Here is a 17,196-nt window from a genome sequence, read left to right as displayed (position 1 = left end):
TCACACTGCGGTAGAATCTTTTTGTCTTTCAACTTTTACCATGCGTTACCATGACTACCTGTAAACAATGAGCTGCATTTAAAGCGATACCGCCTGGTTTTGGCTCAACTGTCACTCGTGGGAAATTCAAAATAATGCATGATTCTGAGCGGGGCTAATGTAGCACTTTTAGCTTAAAAAAAGTATTTTGGGGGTTAAAAAATCTTGAATCTGTGGAAGTCATTAGCAGTGTTGCTAAAAATGAATAAATAAAGGCAAGACTTGCAATAAACTAATTCACCATTTGTTCCACTCTATCATAACCAGGTTATCTGGGTTAGGGTTAGTTAATAATTCATTAGTTATAAATATTACAATAATTAGTCGCAACTTTGTAATATTCATTAACATATATTTAAATAGTTTATAAAGCATGTATGAAGCAATTGTTAAAATTTTATAAACATCAATTCAACTTTATAATGACCATCCAACTAATGTTTATGATGCTCTACACAGTGTTTATTAACCATTTACAAAGTATTATAAACATCTTTATAATAACCATCCAGACAATGATTGTAGACAGTTTATAAGCCAATTATTAAAGTATTAATTATCTATCTAAAACATGCTTATAGATGCTTTATAAAGCATTAGTAAAGGATTATAATCTACAGTTTTAATTTTATAATATTTAACCAAATAATAATGCTTTATAAAACATTTATAAGCCATAAACAAATATCTGGTCCATGTGTCTCTGCAATGTTTATGAACCATAATCAAGGTTTACTAATCCTGTTAATTATTAACGAACACTTTATAAAGTGTATGAAATGTGTGCATCAATAAACTGTTAATATGACATCAATTATAGCATTACAAATAATTAAGACATTAACTATAACTATTAACTAAAGGTTAATTAATTATCTATTTACCATTAATTACTCTTTATAGATGGTTATTATAAAGTGTTACCAATATAACAATTACAAACATATTCTAATTTAGTGTTATTGTCAGAATTTAACTGTAAAATTAACAACACATTTGTTTTAATATACTTTAATATTTTAAAACACAGCATTGTATTACAATGACCACCGTAGAATGAATCACTTCAGTACAGAAACTCAATAAATAACAACAAACACATTAAATAGGTGAGCGTAGAACATTAAGATGATACTGGAAGCTTTGTCACTCTTTGGCATCAGTGACTCCTCCTCCCGTGATGGCAAAGGTGGCTTCGTTTTCTGGCATGTTGGGACTATTCACACACACACACACACACACACACACACACACACACACACACACACACACACACACACACACACACACCAAACACAAATAGCATTGTGTTTAGAACAAATAATATGTTACTGAAGGAACCAAAACTGATTTGTCACAAACACAGCCACGTTGTACTCTGAGGGAATAAAACACAACCACAAGATTAAACATGAGGGTGAATCAATTTAGGAAGATACTGAATATGTCCAGGTAAAAAACATTTTATCTATTAGAGGTGGGACTCGTTTAAAAAAATATTGTAATTAATTAGAGACTCTGTAATAAATTAATCTCACAACAGTATTTGACACGAGAGACAACATTTTGCAATTTAAATGGATTTTGGTACATGACTGAATCAATAAAATCAATAAATGAGCTTAAATAACAAAATTGTTTATTATATATATATATATACATAATTTAAACAAAAAATAAAATGCACGAAGCACAACAACGAGGTAGGGAATAAAATCTCTGATTTACTGACACACACAAAAAACTAAAACAATTAAACTAAAGTAATCTAAATCACCCTTCAAAACACACAAGATGAAATCTATAAAACAAAAATACAAAAAAAAAAAAACATTTCGAAAAATCTTTGTTTGACAGGTCATTTTAATGAAATTTACATTTCCCCATTTTGTTAAAAGTTGCTACAAGCATGACGCGCAAAGTCCCACTGTTTAAAACATTTTAAGGATCTGCGGGTACCCTGTATTATACATTACTATATATATATATGTATATACACATATATACACACACACACAAAGGCACATTTTAGATCAAAACCTTCAGAAATCTTCTGCAGCCTCGACAGCATCTGAGCAAGTTTCTGCTGCCGTTCAGCCAACTCTCCTCGACCAGAGAAGTCAACTCTGAACAAAGCCATGATGGAGTCAATAATCTAAACAAGAGGAGGACAAAAAGAAAGAGGCAAAGGTCAGAGGTGAGAGCGCACAAATACCTTCACTTTTAAGAACTCACCAGCAGTTTAAAAACTCCTCCTTCTTCATGAAACCTGGCTGCCACAAAGTCCAGCAGCTCCATCTGGTGTTCACCTGAGATCAGAGCCACATTTCAACCAATCTGAGCAATGTTTGACTGTCAAATATTAGTGTAAATACACTTCTACAAGCTCCTACTAGTATAGGCACGTGCATAAAGCACATTGTCCAGCACAGCGTCGTGGTCCACATTGAACCTGTCAGCAACTTCTCTCAGTCTGTCAGGACGACTGGAACAGGAACACGTCAAGGTCGATAAATCACAGACTAGAGCAGTGGTTCTCAACCTTTTCAGCCCATGACCCCCAAAATATAGGTTCCAGAAACCCCGGGGCCCCCACTATACCTGAAGGTGGTTGAACACAGACATGAACATTGAAGAACAGTCATGTGGAGACTGGGCCATCTATAAGGGGGGTAAAGGAGAACTCTTTGGGGCACATCCATTAAATCTGCTAAATGATGGTCCATTGTTCGATGAATCTGTGATAACCACATTTATTTATTTATCTGAATAATATCCACTGGTATCCAGGAAGTTTATTATTATTTGTACCATAGTACATAGTCATCTTAAACATGTAAATCCTTGTTTAAATCAGAAATAAAGTGGGTTAAAAGTGGTGTAAAAATATGGTGAAATGGGATTTAAAAAACCACAGAAATTGATTTTTAAAATCTGTGATGGACTGGCGCTCTGTCCAGGGTGTACCCCTGCCTTACGCCCAGTGTGGGCACCAGCAGAACCCCACGACCCAGAAAAACAGGAACAAGCGGGTCTGAAAATGGACGGATGGAAATTGATTAAAAGTTTCAAATTGGCCAAAAACGAACACAAAAAGTGGTAAAAAGGGTTCAAAGTGTCGATATTGGCTTAAAAGTGGCAGACACTTTGTTTAAACTGGCAAATAATGGGCATGACATAGTGTGAATGTGGTTAAATTGGTGAAAATAAGCATGAAATGTGGTGAAAAGAGGTTAAAAGTGACAATAATGGGTCAAGATATGTGACATTAGGTGGGAAGGATTTATAAGTGCTGAAAATGTCTTGAAAGTGGAAAAGTGTGCAGAAAAGGTATTGAAATTTGATAGAAAAGTGGCAGGAATAAGAGTAATGTAGCAAAAATGCATTAAACGGAGCAAAAATATGGCAAGAAAAAGTGATAAAGTTGGTTAAAATATGGCAAGTTTGGTGTCGTTGCAAAAAAAGGGTAAAATAAGAAAAAATGGGCTCAAATTGTTGAATAAATATTCTTAGTTTCTTGAAGGCATATGGTGACCCCCGCCCAGTGTCTCCAGACCCCAAGGTTGAGAACCAGTTGACTAGAGGTTAATAATACTGCTTTTGATTGTATTGTATACTCAATCAAACACGAAATACACACCAACAACTATTCTCTTTGATTTAAAATAGGATACAAGGTGTTCTCTGTGTCGATGAAGATGACTTTTCCACCCAAGTAGCCGTCCTCTCCTGGCAGCTGAGCAGTTACTAAACCAAAAAGTATTTACAATATTTAATTTAAAGGTTTTTTTTTTTTTTTTTCAAAGCTTAACTAACAAAGAAGCTCCTCACTCACCACAAAGTGTGTGAGACAGTTGTGTCTTCCCTGTGCGAAACTCTGAAAGATAAAGTATGTTACGGCTGAATTTACGGTTGACCTCATTTGGAGACATGATTTATTGCTCTGGTTGAATGATGGAGTCCAGGAGAAGCATTGATGATTTTATATAAAAAAAGTTTATTCTAAACTAAGAAAAAAAGGTACAAGATGGAACAAAAGAAGTGACCGTCCCGGCCGGAGGTCCGATGATTGAGTGAGACACAGTTCTGATCCAACACGTATATTCCCCTCAGTCCCGCTCTCTCCTCCCCCCAGGAGATAGAGATAGAGGCAGAGGGAGGAGGTGAGGACAGAGGGTGAAAAAGAAAGACAGTTTGTTCTTTGGGTCTAAACAACCAGTTCTGTTATCTGCCGGTTGTCATAGAGACGGAGGAGTGTGCGTTTATGTGTTTGTCTGTGTGAATGAATGTGTATGGCATGTGTGTGTGACATGTGACTGTGTGAGCATGTGAGTGCGCACACAGAGTGCCTATGCGTCCTTGTGCGTTTATTGTTTTGGGGAGATATCGTGTGCTTTTGACAAGGCAGTTTGACCCAGCAAAGTTGAAGACATGAAAATCACACAATGGAAAGTTACCCAAGGCTTAAGGATTAAAATATATGAACTAATAATTTCGCCCCCCACAATCCACTCTTTTTGGACAAAGTCCAACACAAAAAAAAACGAAATTAGTTAGTAAGTTGTTTAACTTTAGCACAGCCCAAAACACATAAAACATTAATCAAAATTAGTGTAATTCTAGCGCAACCTCATGGTCCGTAGGACTAATGATATTGACACCGTTATAACACTATGGATATAAGCATTATTTTTTATTTTTTTTTCCCAGGGGACACAGGCATCCCTCAAAGTCGGAGCAAGAAAAAGGAGGAGAAGGCAAAGAACCCCATGAATACATAATGAATATTACGTGAGACAAGACCATCTGCACAATAAAATCAAATATCCTTAGCAACTAACATCATTGGTAATCAATGAATATGGAATATATATATATATATATATATATATATATATATATATATATATATATATATATATATATCACTAGTAGCAAAAAACACACATGGTATAAATGTCAGCACAGCACAGCAACAAAAACATATGTAGGTGTCATCAGTAAGCAGAGTCATCATCTGAGACATCAAAAACACTCATCATAAACACTTCAGGCTGGGCTTCCGGCGGCGGAAGGGTTATAGGACGTGGCGGTCTTTGTTCATGGCGTCGCGTGGCAAGATGCACCTACCATTGCGCAAACGCCTCCTTTGGCCACGGTCTGTAGGTCTAGGACCATTCTACTTCATGGGACCATTAAGCGTATATTCGTGATTTCCCCCCGAGAGGCCAGTAAGGGCCAAAAATGACGCGTTAACGAAGGACTTAAACCTGTATTCTAAGGTTTCGACGCGCAGCCGTACCCCAGATCGTCGTGTGGATGAAAGCTATTAGTCCCGGGTGTATGAACGTGGGCACATGTGTGCGAATTATGTGCGGTGTCGCATTCAGGACTAAGTAAAATTGCGAGTTCCGTTTCTGGCGAAACAGAAGGGAAAAAAGTGTGGATCGCGTGTAATCTACATACATAGCGGAAGATGTGTCATCGCGTAGTGTAGTCAGTTTTTTACTGGCGGTTTAGAACAACGGTTGGGGTCCCCCATGCCGAAGTTATAGTGAGACAAATAACAAAAGGAGTCGAAAGCATCCATTGGTATCGCGGTTAAGCGGGGGTGTGTTGATGACACAGGCATGTAAGAACAAAAACAGTTGGATAGGCTTGATAGTGCGCGTATCGGTACCAGGTGTTCGTGAAAACCGGATGAGTGACATTGGTCGCAGCTAAAGTGTTGTGGAGGACGATGTTGTTTATCCAACGTTTATTTCTGCTTGCATTAGTCACCCTGTAAAAAGAAGCATTCATTAGGAACAACACTTGCATTCATTGGTTCAAGTCCAGTGTCCTCGATTGTCCCCCTAGAGGCCAGGAGCCAGAGGAGTACTGGAATTGCGGACAGGACCATCGTGCCAATCGATGGCCAGAACATGAAACGACAGAATAGTGGCATAATTCCAGCCTGCTCCTGGGGCATAAACAGAGGGGCTCGTGACCTCTTCAATCACAGCAGGAAAATGCTTGTGATCTCCCACGATGTCCTCAAGGTTAGATTTCAAAGGTTTCAACAGACCATATGCCCCGTTAGATTAGCTTGTAACCCCGGGGTCTTTTTTTCTGCCTTTCGTTGCAACTTTCAAGGCAAACAAAGGCTCCTCAAAACACTGCTCCTAATCCAGAAAAGAGGAAACGCTCCTTACTGCGGTTCCACGATCAGTGGTGTTGTTGGCACCTTCCTGGAGTGTGATGCGTGAATCCACGTGGCTCGCTCCGCGACCTTCACTGCCGTGTGGGTCGTAAGTTGAATTCGGAAAGTGTCGGTCCACCTTCGGTCGTTCATTTCTAGGTCGGCGTTGTAGATGAGGGGTGTTAGGGTTAGTTAACTAACTAAATGAATAGTTAGTATGGCCAGGAACGCAGAGACAGGTCAGAGGTCAGAGGTCAGGATCTGAGAGCTTTTCAGATCCTGAAAGGTGCTGCTGCACAATCACACAATGGTTAGGTGTGGGTTAGTGAGCTAGCTCAATGTTATCTGTAGCATTCGCATGCGAGTGGGAAAATATGAGGCTGAAAGGAAGCAGGAAGTATTAATTCTTTTCCTGGAGCAAGAAGAAGCATAGCTGGAGTTGCAGTGATTATCTGTGGTACGTCTACTTACCTGGTGAGAAGCAACAATTTGAGAACCACTGTTTATAAGGACATGCAAGTCGGACGGAGAAGGACATGCAAGTCGGACGAGTGTGGAGTGTGGTTACATGTCTTCTCAAGATGAATACATACAATTGGGAGACATGGAGATGTGAGAAAGCTAAATGAGTTTAACCAAATAAATAAATAATGTTATTTATTTATTTAAATTGTTTGTTTTATTTTTCTTTGCTATCTCTTATTTGTGAAGGAAAAATCTTATTCTATCCTTTATTTATTCTGAATAACGTTAACACTCCACACCTAATTACATAGCCTAATTCTTTTATAGAGCAGTTCATTTATTTCATTATTTTCCCTCATAATTATTATTTGTAGGGCTGGGCGATATGGCTTTAAAAAAAAAATCTCCGATTTTTCCATACCAAACCCGATTTTCGATTTTAATCAATTAATTTTTTTCTATTTAAAAACAAACTACAACTGACAAAGAAATTGCTCAAAACAAATGTGCTCTTTATTTTGTTCTGATTTTCCTTTATGCAGTTTAATCTACATTTCCCCTTGGGGCAACAGGAAACAAGCCTTAAAACATGCTTGTAAACGACATAGCAGGCCCTGCCATTGGAAAGAGTGAAAATGCAGCTTATCAGTTTTCTAATAACTTCACGTACAATGACACAATGCACCTTCAAAATAACTTAGAATATAAATAAAATTGTGTGTCCCTTTTTGGTCAAATAAATGTAGCAAAAATGACTAAATTAGAATACAAAAACAGCAGTTGTATTCATAAAGTGCAAACAAAACTTTAAACAGTTTTCCTGAATCCCTGAAATTGTAAACAAAATGAAAAAACCTGCATCCATTACTTTAGTTTAACATTCTTCTTTTATGCATTTAAGCCAAGAAGACAAGCCTGTCTACTACCTCTGGCTTGAGGCATGCCCAGTTACATGTAACTTATAGTGACACAATGCACCTTCAAAATAACTTAAAATATAAATAAAATTGTGTCCATTTTTTGTCAAATAAATGTAGCAAAAATGACAAAATTAGAATACAAAAACAGCAGTTGTATTCATAAAGTGCAAACAAAACTTTAAACAGTTTTCCTGAATCCCTGAAATTGTAAACAAAATAAAAAATCTGCATCCATTACTTTAGTTTCATTCTTCATTTATGCATTTTTAGCCAGGAAGACAAGCCTGTCTACTACCTCTGGCTTGAGGCATGCCCGGTTACATGTAACAATGCCCCCTCCCACACTGAAAAGCCTCTCTGATGGGGCACTTGTTGCAGGGACAGACAAGTATTTTTTGGCCAGATTACTGAGCCTTGGGAAGTTTGGTTCGTGACGCTTCCACCACGGAAGTGGTTCAGTGTCTGAGTCTACCTCAGGGGTCAGTAGGTAGGTTGCCAGTTCTGTCTCTACTTTCAGTGCCTCTGATTGGTGAGAAGATGGCTCTGGTTCTGGCACTTTCTTCTTGAAGAAAGCAGCTAAAGCCATTTTCTTATTGGGTGGAGACTGTGCTTCTCTTTGGCACACATGCACAGCAGGACCAGGCTGCTGTGGTTTGATTTTCTCAGCAGGCAGAGACATCAGCTCAGTGACGGCTCTTTTCTTGACCTGTTCCACCTTGTCTGGGTCAATGTAGGTGGTACGGAACCTGGGGTCCATCAGTGAGGACATATCCAAAAGTTCATTCTTCACAGGGTCACTGTATTTGTCATCAAGGTACCGCATTATGTTTATTTTTATTGTCTTAGTGAGTTCAGTGTCCTCCTCCACTGGCTGTAGGAGATTTGTTTTGAACAAATGCAGCACCGGTTTAATGTAGGAGACACTGACATAAGCCTCCCTGGACAGGGCGTCTGTAAATTCTTGGAGTGGTTTGACAGCTTTATTTACAGACTCTAAAACCTCAATATCTTGCCAAGTGGGCACAAGATGACGGCTTTTCTTGTCGGACCCCAGGACACGAACTATGGCCTTCTCCTGTTCAAGAAATCTCTCAATCATTTTTTGACGTGAACCCCATCTTGTCGGGGACTCTGTTACCAGCTGATGAGTGGGTAGACCAAGCTCAGCCTGTACTTCACCCATCTCTCTTCTTTTTATCCAACTATAGGAAAAGGCAGCAACTGCCTTTTTACAAACTCCAATGGCACGATCGATTCGCGGGTCCTTCACACCATTCTCTGTATAATAAAGAAAGAAAGAAAACACAGCATTGTCAAAACAAGTCTTTTTCACATTTCCACATTCTTAATGCACACTGAAGGCGTACCCACACACGTGGACACACACACACATACACACCATTATGATTAATTTTTTATTTCATAAAATTGCATTAACCCTTTAATTAGGGCTGGGCGATATGGCCTTTTTTTTAAATACCGCGATATTTTTAGGCCATGTCACGATACACGATATATATCTCGATATTTTGCATTACCCTTGAATTAACACTTTGATGCACAAAATCACACCAGTATGATGATTCTATATGTCTACATTAAAACATTCTTGATCATACTGCATTAATATATGCCAATTTTAAACTTTCATGCAAAAAAGGGGATATCACAACTAAGTCAAAGTTGACATAACTGTATTTATTAAACAGTGAGTGGCTCAAACATAAAATTGTCAACAGAAAGTGCACGTTCTGTGCAAAATTGTCACAGAGACATTTCAAAACAAGACATTAGTGCAGGATGCAACTCACATGGCATTTCAAAACACAAAATTAAAGTGCACTTTTTGTACATAATGCCACTACAATATTTTAAAACAAATAGTGCCCTTTTGTGCATGTTGTCATTAAGATGACATTTCAAAACAACACTAAATTTAAGTGCACCTTTTCTGCATAATGTCACTAAGATATTTAAAAAAAAAAAAAAAAAAAAAAAAGTCCGCGAGTTTAACGGTATGGTCATTTTCAACACCGCACAGACTACAAGCTGCGATATATCGAGTATATTCGATATATCGCCCAGCCCTACCTTTAATGCATAGTGTCCACTAGTGTCCACCTAAAGGCTGTTTTGGAGTATCTGCATGGGTCAGGATGGTAAATTAGCAAATTAACCACTTCACTGGACATTAGTGAGTCATTCAATACACTGCCCACTCACTGAAAAGTAGATAGTTTAAAATCTAATATATCAGGACAGGAAAACCAGGAAAAGAAAATTATGCAGCAATATTTTTAAAGGATTTTATAATAAAAAGCTAGGAGAACATGCCATTTTATTCATATTTTCATAAAATAGATGAAGCTACATAAATAAAATAAAAAGTCCAATAATAGTGAAAATAAACAAAAGTGTTGAATAATTCATGCATCAGAGAATGCATTAATTGAGCTGTTCTGATCATGTATGTAAAAAAACAAACATCATTTGAATGCATAGCCATTAGACTCTTACCTATTGCATTGTGCAGTTTATGTCCAAAGCATTGGAGGTTGGGCCACTCGTTGACTCTCAGAGCTTTTATGATGTTGGTGCCGCTGTCCGTTGTCATACAGGTGAGTCGTTTTTCATCAAGGTTCCAGGAGCTCAGTGCATCTTTTAGCCCGTGCGCAATTGTTTCACCTTTATGGTCCTCGGGAAAGTAGGCTGTTTGAAGGCAGACGCTTCGCAGAGTCCAGTTGTCAATAAAATGCACCGTCAAACTCATATAGGGCTGCATCGTTCGACTGGACCACAGGTCCGTTGTGGCGGAGTAAAACGACACCCCCTCCAGCTCTCTAGCGATCTTTTCACGAGTACTGTTGTACAGGCGAGGCAATGCAACTTCGGCAAAATATTTGCGGCTTGGTAGCGCATACCTGGGGTCGACAACTTTTAGCATGCTAATAAACCACGGCTTTTCCACTGTGTATATGGGTACCATACCTCCTGCAATATATTTCGCCACTGCATCTGTGATTGCTTTCCACCGGGGCCCTTTCTTGTCATAGGGGATACAGTTCGAAAAACTTTCCAAGACTGTAGTTTGTTTTTTAGCGGGCTTGTTTGAACTGCGGTCCTGTTCGTTTCGTTGAGAGGCACATACCTCCCACTCGGCTGCATGCTTCTGTTTAAGATGCTGGAACAAGTTTGTAGTGCTGCTACCTTTGGTAGCAATAGCTTTTAAGCACACTTTGCAATGTGGCGTTATTTGTTCTGCGTCTGACACTGAAAACGCGAACCAATTCCAAACAACGGATGTACCTGTGCCTTTCTTTTGAACGAGCTCTTCCCTGTTCACGGCCATGATGTCTGTGTAGCTGTAAGGAAAAGGCGGGGGGGCTGATCCCACTCTTAACTACGGAAGCCCAAGGGGAGCGTCGGTCGCGGAAGTTAAAGAGAAAATCGATTTTCATTAAAAAGAAATCCCCCTAAACGTTAAATTCGACTTAATAGATAAAATCGATATATCGCCCAGCCTTAATTATTTGAGATGTAATTTACTTAATTTTGAAGGTCAATTGGTGGCAAAAGTGTCTCCTATTCTGTGTCTGAGTTAGAGTTAAGCAAGATTATTGGCCCTTTAAGGTTAGACAGAATTAAAGTTAAGTTGAGTCGAACAATCATATTGTCTTTTGCTCTCTGTATTTATCCCATTCGTAAGGGTGACGAGCCCCAGCACGGTTTGGAGAGCTTCTTTAAATGCTTGGAAGTTACTTTACTTTAAACTCTTATTTCAATCAATTATCAAAAATTTCAGGAGGACCCTTTTTAAATCTCAGGCGACCCAGATTGGGCCACCAACCCAATGTTGAGAACACTTAATTTTTCCCTTAAAAGTGTCTACACCCAGTGAAGGTGTTTTATGGTCTTGCACGCTAAGTGCTGTTGGAACAAGAAGAAAATGGTTGGAGGGTTTTGGGGTATATTATTTTCCTATGATAAAATATAAATCAAGAAATCAGAGGGACGTTGGCCCGCTCCCTTCCATTTTTTTTTACATAAGAATACATTTGGATTCTTAAAACCATATGATAAATATCATTGGAAAATCACTTATCTGATCATTTTGGATGTGTCTCCGTTTTCCTCTCTCTTGTGTCCGCCTGCCTTTGTGCCCTCCAACCTCCTCGACCTCCTCCTCCTCAGCCTTAAAAGGTCAAAGCCAGGGTCAACTGCACGCTCCCTTTGGAAATTTGAAGATCTGTCCCCACTTTCGCAGTTGGATTGGAAGTCTCTGTAGTCTCTGGAATAGATATTATGTTAGAACATCCACAATATGTCATATTGTCACGTGTCTATTTCAATCTATTTCCCCTTTGCTTCCCAGTTACAGTTATGGACAATACTTCCCTTTAATTCTCATCCTTCATCATAAGAAGCAGTGACCAGGCATGGCGGCTGGGGGAGGCAGGATCGGAGTCGAGAAGGCGGTGGCATTGTCTGTTAGGAAACACTCAGAAACAGAAAGAGAGGAAAACATTAAGACTTAACTGGATAATTTAATATATCTCTTTTCTTTAGTTGGATTTGATTCGTCCCCTTTGAGTATACAGCCGGCGGCCTGTATATTGGAAAAAAACGACACAATAACAACAACTAAGACGAAGACATAGACAAGTGCACACAACAATGAGTATACACATATAACAACAAAAACATGGACACTGAACATGAACAGTAAGGTCAGTCAAGGTCAAAGCCAGTCATTCCACTGAAAGTGGTATCATATATAAAAAATGTCGTTTGGTGTTTTTAAACACCCAGAAAAAAACCTTTAAAACCTGGTAAACTTTTTAGAAGGCCCAAGGCCTGAAACCATAATTTTTTTAACAAGCAGCAGTGTTTTCTGAACACCCCACTACATAATTGGCAAAAACAGGGAGAAGATCTAGTGCATCAGAACCCAGGAGGAAAAGAAGGTGAAACAGAGGAACATGTGTAGTCAAACAGCCATTCATCGGTCAATCACTCAATGACACGTCCACGGCACATTCGCACTCACAACGCGGTTCTCTCAGGCATACGTAACGTGTCATCATTCAGTCATTCATGCACCGCACACGTTCATGCCTCAATTTTCACGTCCATGCATTCACAAGGTTTTGCTGCATGATGTTTAAGTAGAATATAGGCCTCATCTAACCCACCAGCGGCGATAGCCAGTCCACCTCCTCTCTCGGGGTCAATGAGCTCTTATTGCCCCCTCATGCTTGGCAACCTTTTAGTGTTTATTAATTGCTTTTTACTGGTATCGTCTGATTACTAAGAGGTACGCTCCTTTTTACTTCCGCCTTTGCGGAGTCTACACTTAGATTATTGCCCGTTGCAGTACCGACAGTCTACTAGCTGCTGATCAGGCAGAACTCGCACGCTCGTGCACAATAACCAAACTCAACCCCGGTACCGAACCTGGGGGAAACTCAACCGCTGTCCGTCTCCAGAAATGTAAAAAAGAATCTCTGAATCAGCAGGAAACTCAACCACCGCTCTTGAAAAATAAGAGTTTGGGAATAACTCAACCACCATAAACTCCAGAAGTCTAGGAAAAAACCTCTGAATCAGCAGGAAACTCAACCTCCACTCTTGAAGAATAAGAGTTTGGGAATAACTCAACCACCATAAACTCCAGAAGTCTAAGAAAAAAACCTCTGAATCGGCAGGAAACTCAACCTCGGTCTGCAACCTGAGGGAAACTCAACTGTCAGGACTTTATTGGGCACCTCTAAGATTGAACGGAGCACGCAACCTCTAATAACCCTCACTCTAAGGGAACGTAGAAATTTGTTCAGAACGGTATTCGGTTACCAAGCATGTATCAAATCAGGTGGACCACTATCCCCCGAAGAGTGCTTTCCCTAGCAAGGTTTATCCTTTTTCTGCACATTAAACCAGGACTTCTTGTTTGAAAAGTAATTGCCTATGTACTCATAGCAACTAATGGGACATTTTTTCTCAGGAAAAATTTGGTACCCCCCCCTGCTGTCGAGTGGCTTTGGGCCGGCCAAACAGTCCGACGCGGTAAGGGGGAAAATGCAAAATGAAAATGAAAACAATGAATGTTGAACTAGGCTGTCTGTTGCAAGCAGCTTCAAAAAGGGTAAGGTACAGATTGTTTACGAGGGTATCGGTCAAAAATGTCAAAATGTCAACTTGGTTGAGGCTGCAGTCCTCAATCTCTGTCTCAATTTTCCTGAAATTGAGTAAAAACAAAAGAGAAAAAGAAGAATCGTTCAGAAATAACAAAGGAGAAAAACGTGTGAGCCAATAAAAGAATAAAAATTAAAACTTCAGCTCCAAAAGCTGAGGCAACAGAGGGCTCTTTCTTCAGTGGATGTAACCATATCTTGCATTGTGGGGGGGGCCTCCCCTCAACAAGAAAATAAAATGAAAGAAAAGCAAACAAAAACAACCTTATCAGTAACATTATTTTCTTCCCTTTTGTTTGTTCTTTTCTCATAAAGGCAAAAGCAGTGTAAATAAATGAGCAACATAATAAATAAAAGCAAAGATAAATGATGGGCACACATGGTCTCATGTGACAAACAGAAGGGTTCTGTTTGAAGTTCTGGTGGTCCTGTGTTTCTCATAGTTATGAATGTGGGTGTGTGACTGTATGTCTGGTCTGTCTGCGTGTGAGAAAATAAATGAAAACAAAATAATCTAGTGCACAGTCAGAAGATAGAGGGGTTAGTATTGTCCTATCGAAGGAGAAGCTTGTTGGCTATTTGCTAGTTGTCCCCCTCCATGCGAAAGTTCAAGGCTAAAGTGATTTAGCACTACCACCAAAGGCTGTGGTGGACTTCTTGTGGCTTGGTATCCTTGTGGCTTTTGAAACAGTGTCTTTTTTGGTGAAGATTTCCAGCAGACGTGTGACCAGTCTGCAGTTGCTGCCCATCATTCAGGCAGTAGTCGTGGCGTTTAACTCGCAACTCATTGGTGGGGGAGTGTCGAATCACTCCGACGCCCACAGGTTCTCAGTCTTTGATGATGGGGCAGGATGTGTTAATCCCAGCATTGGCATGCGGCCCATTCATAGACGATGAAGAGTTGACTTGGGACTGAGCGAGTTATTTCAGCATTGCTTTGCTGAATGGGAGTTGAGTCCTTGAGTCCTGAAAGGTCACAGACCTTTGATTGTCCATTTCCTTCTGATGCTTGGTCCTTTGAATGATGTTGACATTTCATTAGCATAAGAGTTGAAGGTGATTTCATTCTTTCATTGAAGATGTCGTTTCTTCAGGGGCAACCGCAAAGCCAACAGAAACTAACATTGAAATAATAAAAAATGATAATGATGATAACAGTAATATTAAAATAAAATAAAATGAAATACTGTATTCATCTGTGTGTGTGTGTTTGAGTGTGTGTTGCTCATATTCATTTTAGAGTGAACCCATCAAACATGAAATCAAAATAAAATTTAAAATAAAAATAAAAATAGTGTCTGTGTGTAATGGCACTATTCTGTCGGCAGGGGGAGAGGTGAGAAATCACAATGTTGTGTCACCATGTGACCTTTCACTAAACTGGCCAGTGAGGGGCGCTACCTCTCTCTTGTTTGAGTGTGTGCGTGTGTCTCTCGTGGGTGTGGCTCTCTGCCTCTCTTTGCGTGCGCGTGTGCGCCCGTGCGCGTGCTTCCCTCTCTCTCTCTGTGCGTGGGTGCGTGCGTGCGTGTTTGGCTCTCTCTCTTTCTCTCCCCTTCTCTCTCTGTATGTGTGTGTGTGTGTGTGTGTGTGTGTGTGTGTGTGTTTACTGTTCTGAGAGAAAAAAAAACCCAAAAAAAAGAAAACCAAAGCAGAAACACAGCAGCCGACGTGTCTTCTCACTGCGAGAGAAAAACAAAACAAAAAAAAAACCCAAAGCCGGCTCTCTCCAAAATGAGAGCCTTAAAGCCAAACAACTACAAAAAAAAGAAGTAAAACTCACCGAAAGCATGATCTGAGTTCACATCATACCAAGATTGTATATGCGTATGCATATATTATTTGTTTATTGGATTCTTCATCTGTTTGATTCACAGAAACACAATTTAGGTTAGGTTCGGGGTTTTAATCTATTTTGCTTTCGGTACAGAGGTGAACTCAGATCATGGCACCGCTGGGATGTTTTGGAAACTTTGGTTGCCCGTCTATCTATGGTCAGGACCTCACAGGCTGTGGGTGTCCGAACAAAACCAAAGTAAATAATGACCAGCCGTATTTTATGCCTAAACAAAATATCCGAGCCCGAAGAAAACCAGAGGGAACCTACAGCATTATAAAGCAAAGAACTTCAACCATTTGAGCCCTTCTCTCTATTCACTGTCAAAACACAGAACAGCTGAGGATCAAGATCAAAGCTGAAAATCAATACAATGCTTGACTGGTTACAAAAAAATCAACACAGAGCGAATATATATGTAAATGAAAATTTATATATATATGTTTATAAAGGCAGCTTTACCTTAGTCCGAATTGGTGTTTGAGGTTCAACCGATGGTTCGTGATCCAGTCTCTGTCCGAGGGGTGGACAGAAGATGGTCCTTGTTCGTGATCGCCAATTGTTACGGCTGAATTTACGGTTGACCTCATTTGGAGACATGATTTATTGCTCTGGTTGAATGATGGAGTCCAGGAGAAGCATTGATGATTTTATATAAAAAAAAGTTTATTCTAAACTAAGAAAAAAAGGTACAAGATGGAACAAAAGAAGTGACCGTCCCGGCCGGAGGTCCGATGATTGAGTGAGACACAGTTCTGATCCAACACGTATATTCCCCTCAGTCCCCCTCCCTCCTCCCCCCAGGAGATAGAGATAGAGGCAGAGGGAGGAGGTGAGGACAGAGGGTGAAAAAGAAAAGACAGTTTGTTCTTTGGGTCTAAACAACCAGTTCTGTTATCTGCCGGTTGTCATAGAGACGGAGGAGTGTGCGTTTATGTGTTTGTGTGTGTGAATGAATGTGTATGGCGTGTGTGTGTGACATGTGAATGTGTGAGCATGTGAGTGCGCACACAGAGTGCCTATGCGTCCTTGTGCGTTTATTGTTTTGGGGAGATATCGTGTGCTTTTGACAAGGCAGTTTGACCCAGCAAAGTTGAAGACATGAAAATCACACAATGGAAAGTTACCCAAGGCTTAAGGATTAAAATATATGAACTAATAATTTCGCCCCCCACAAGTATCACAGAGAGCTTTAAACACACTGGATCAGTTCATTGAGCATCACAGTTATAATCCCATCAAAGAAGCATTATCCAACCTCCAAACGCCTCTGTTATCGCCATGCTCTCCATTCCGCCCAACAAATAAATAAAATTTAAAAAATTTAAAAAAAGCTGGAGGAGAAGCTTGAAACATTTTATTTACACAATAATGTGTGCTAAATTCTCCGTGTGTTCATATAGGGTAACAGATTTATTTTATGTCCATGTGACAAGTTTTACAAATTCATAAAAATGTTAAACTCAAAGCTGCTCTGGGTTTCATTGAACATTTGCACTTTTTTTTTTCATTATTTTACATTGTATTCATTATGAGTGCTAAATTCTCCAGGTGTTCAAGGGTAAC

General features: G+C 39.6%; 1 pseudogene; it reads right to left on the bottom strand.

Moving 5' to 3' along the window:
- Positions 1-1,076: 1,076 nt before the first annotated feature.
- On the bottom strand, positions 1,077-16,923 carry LOC114481654 (meiotic recombination protein DMC1/LIM15 homolog; annotated as a pseudogene).
- Between the last annotated feature and the right edge of the window lie 273 nt (positions 16,924-17,196).

This window comes from Gouania willdenowi, chromosome 19, assembly GCF_900634775.1.
Source record: "Gouania willdenowi chromosome 19, fGouWil2.1, whole genome shotgun sequence".
Classification (NCBI taxonomy): domain Eukaryota; kingdom Metazoa; phylum Chordata; class Actinopteri; order Blenniiformes; family Gobiesocidae; genus Gouania; species Gouania willdenowi.
Note: the sequence above shows the minus strand (reverse complement) of the source record. Positions and strands in the feature narration are given on the sequence as shown.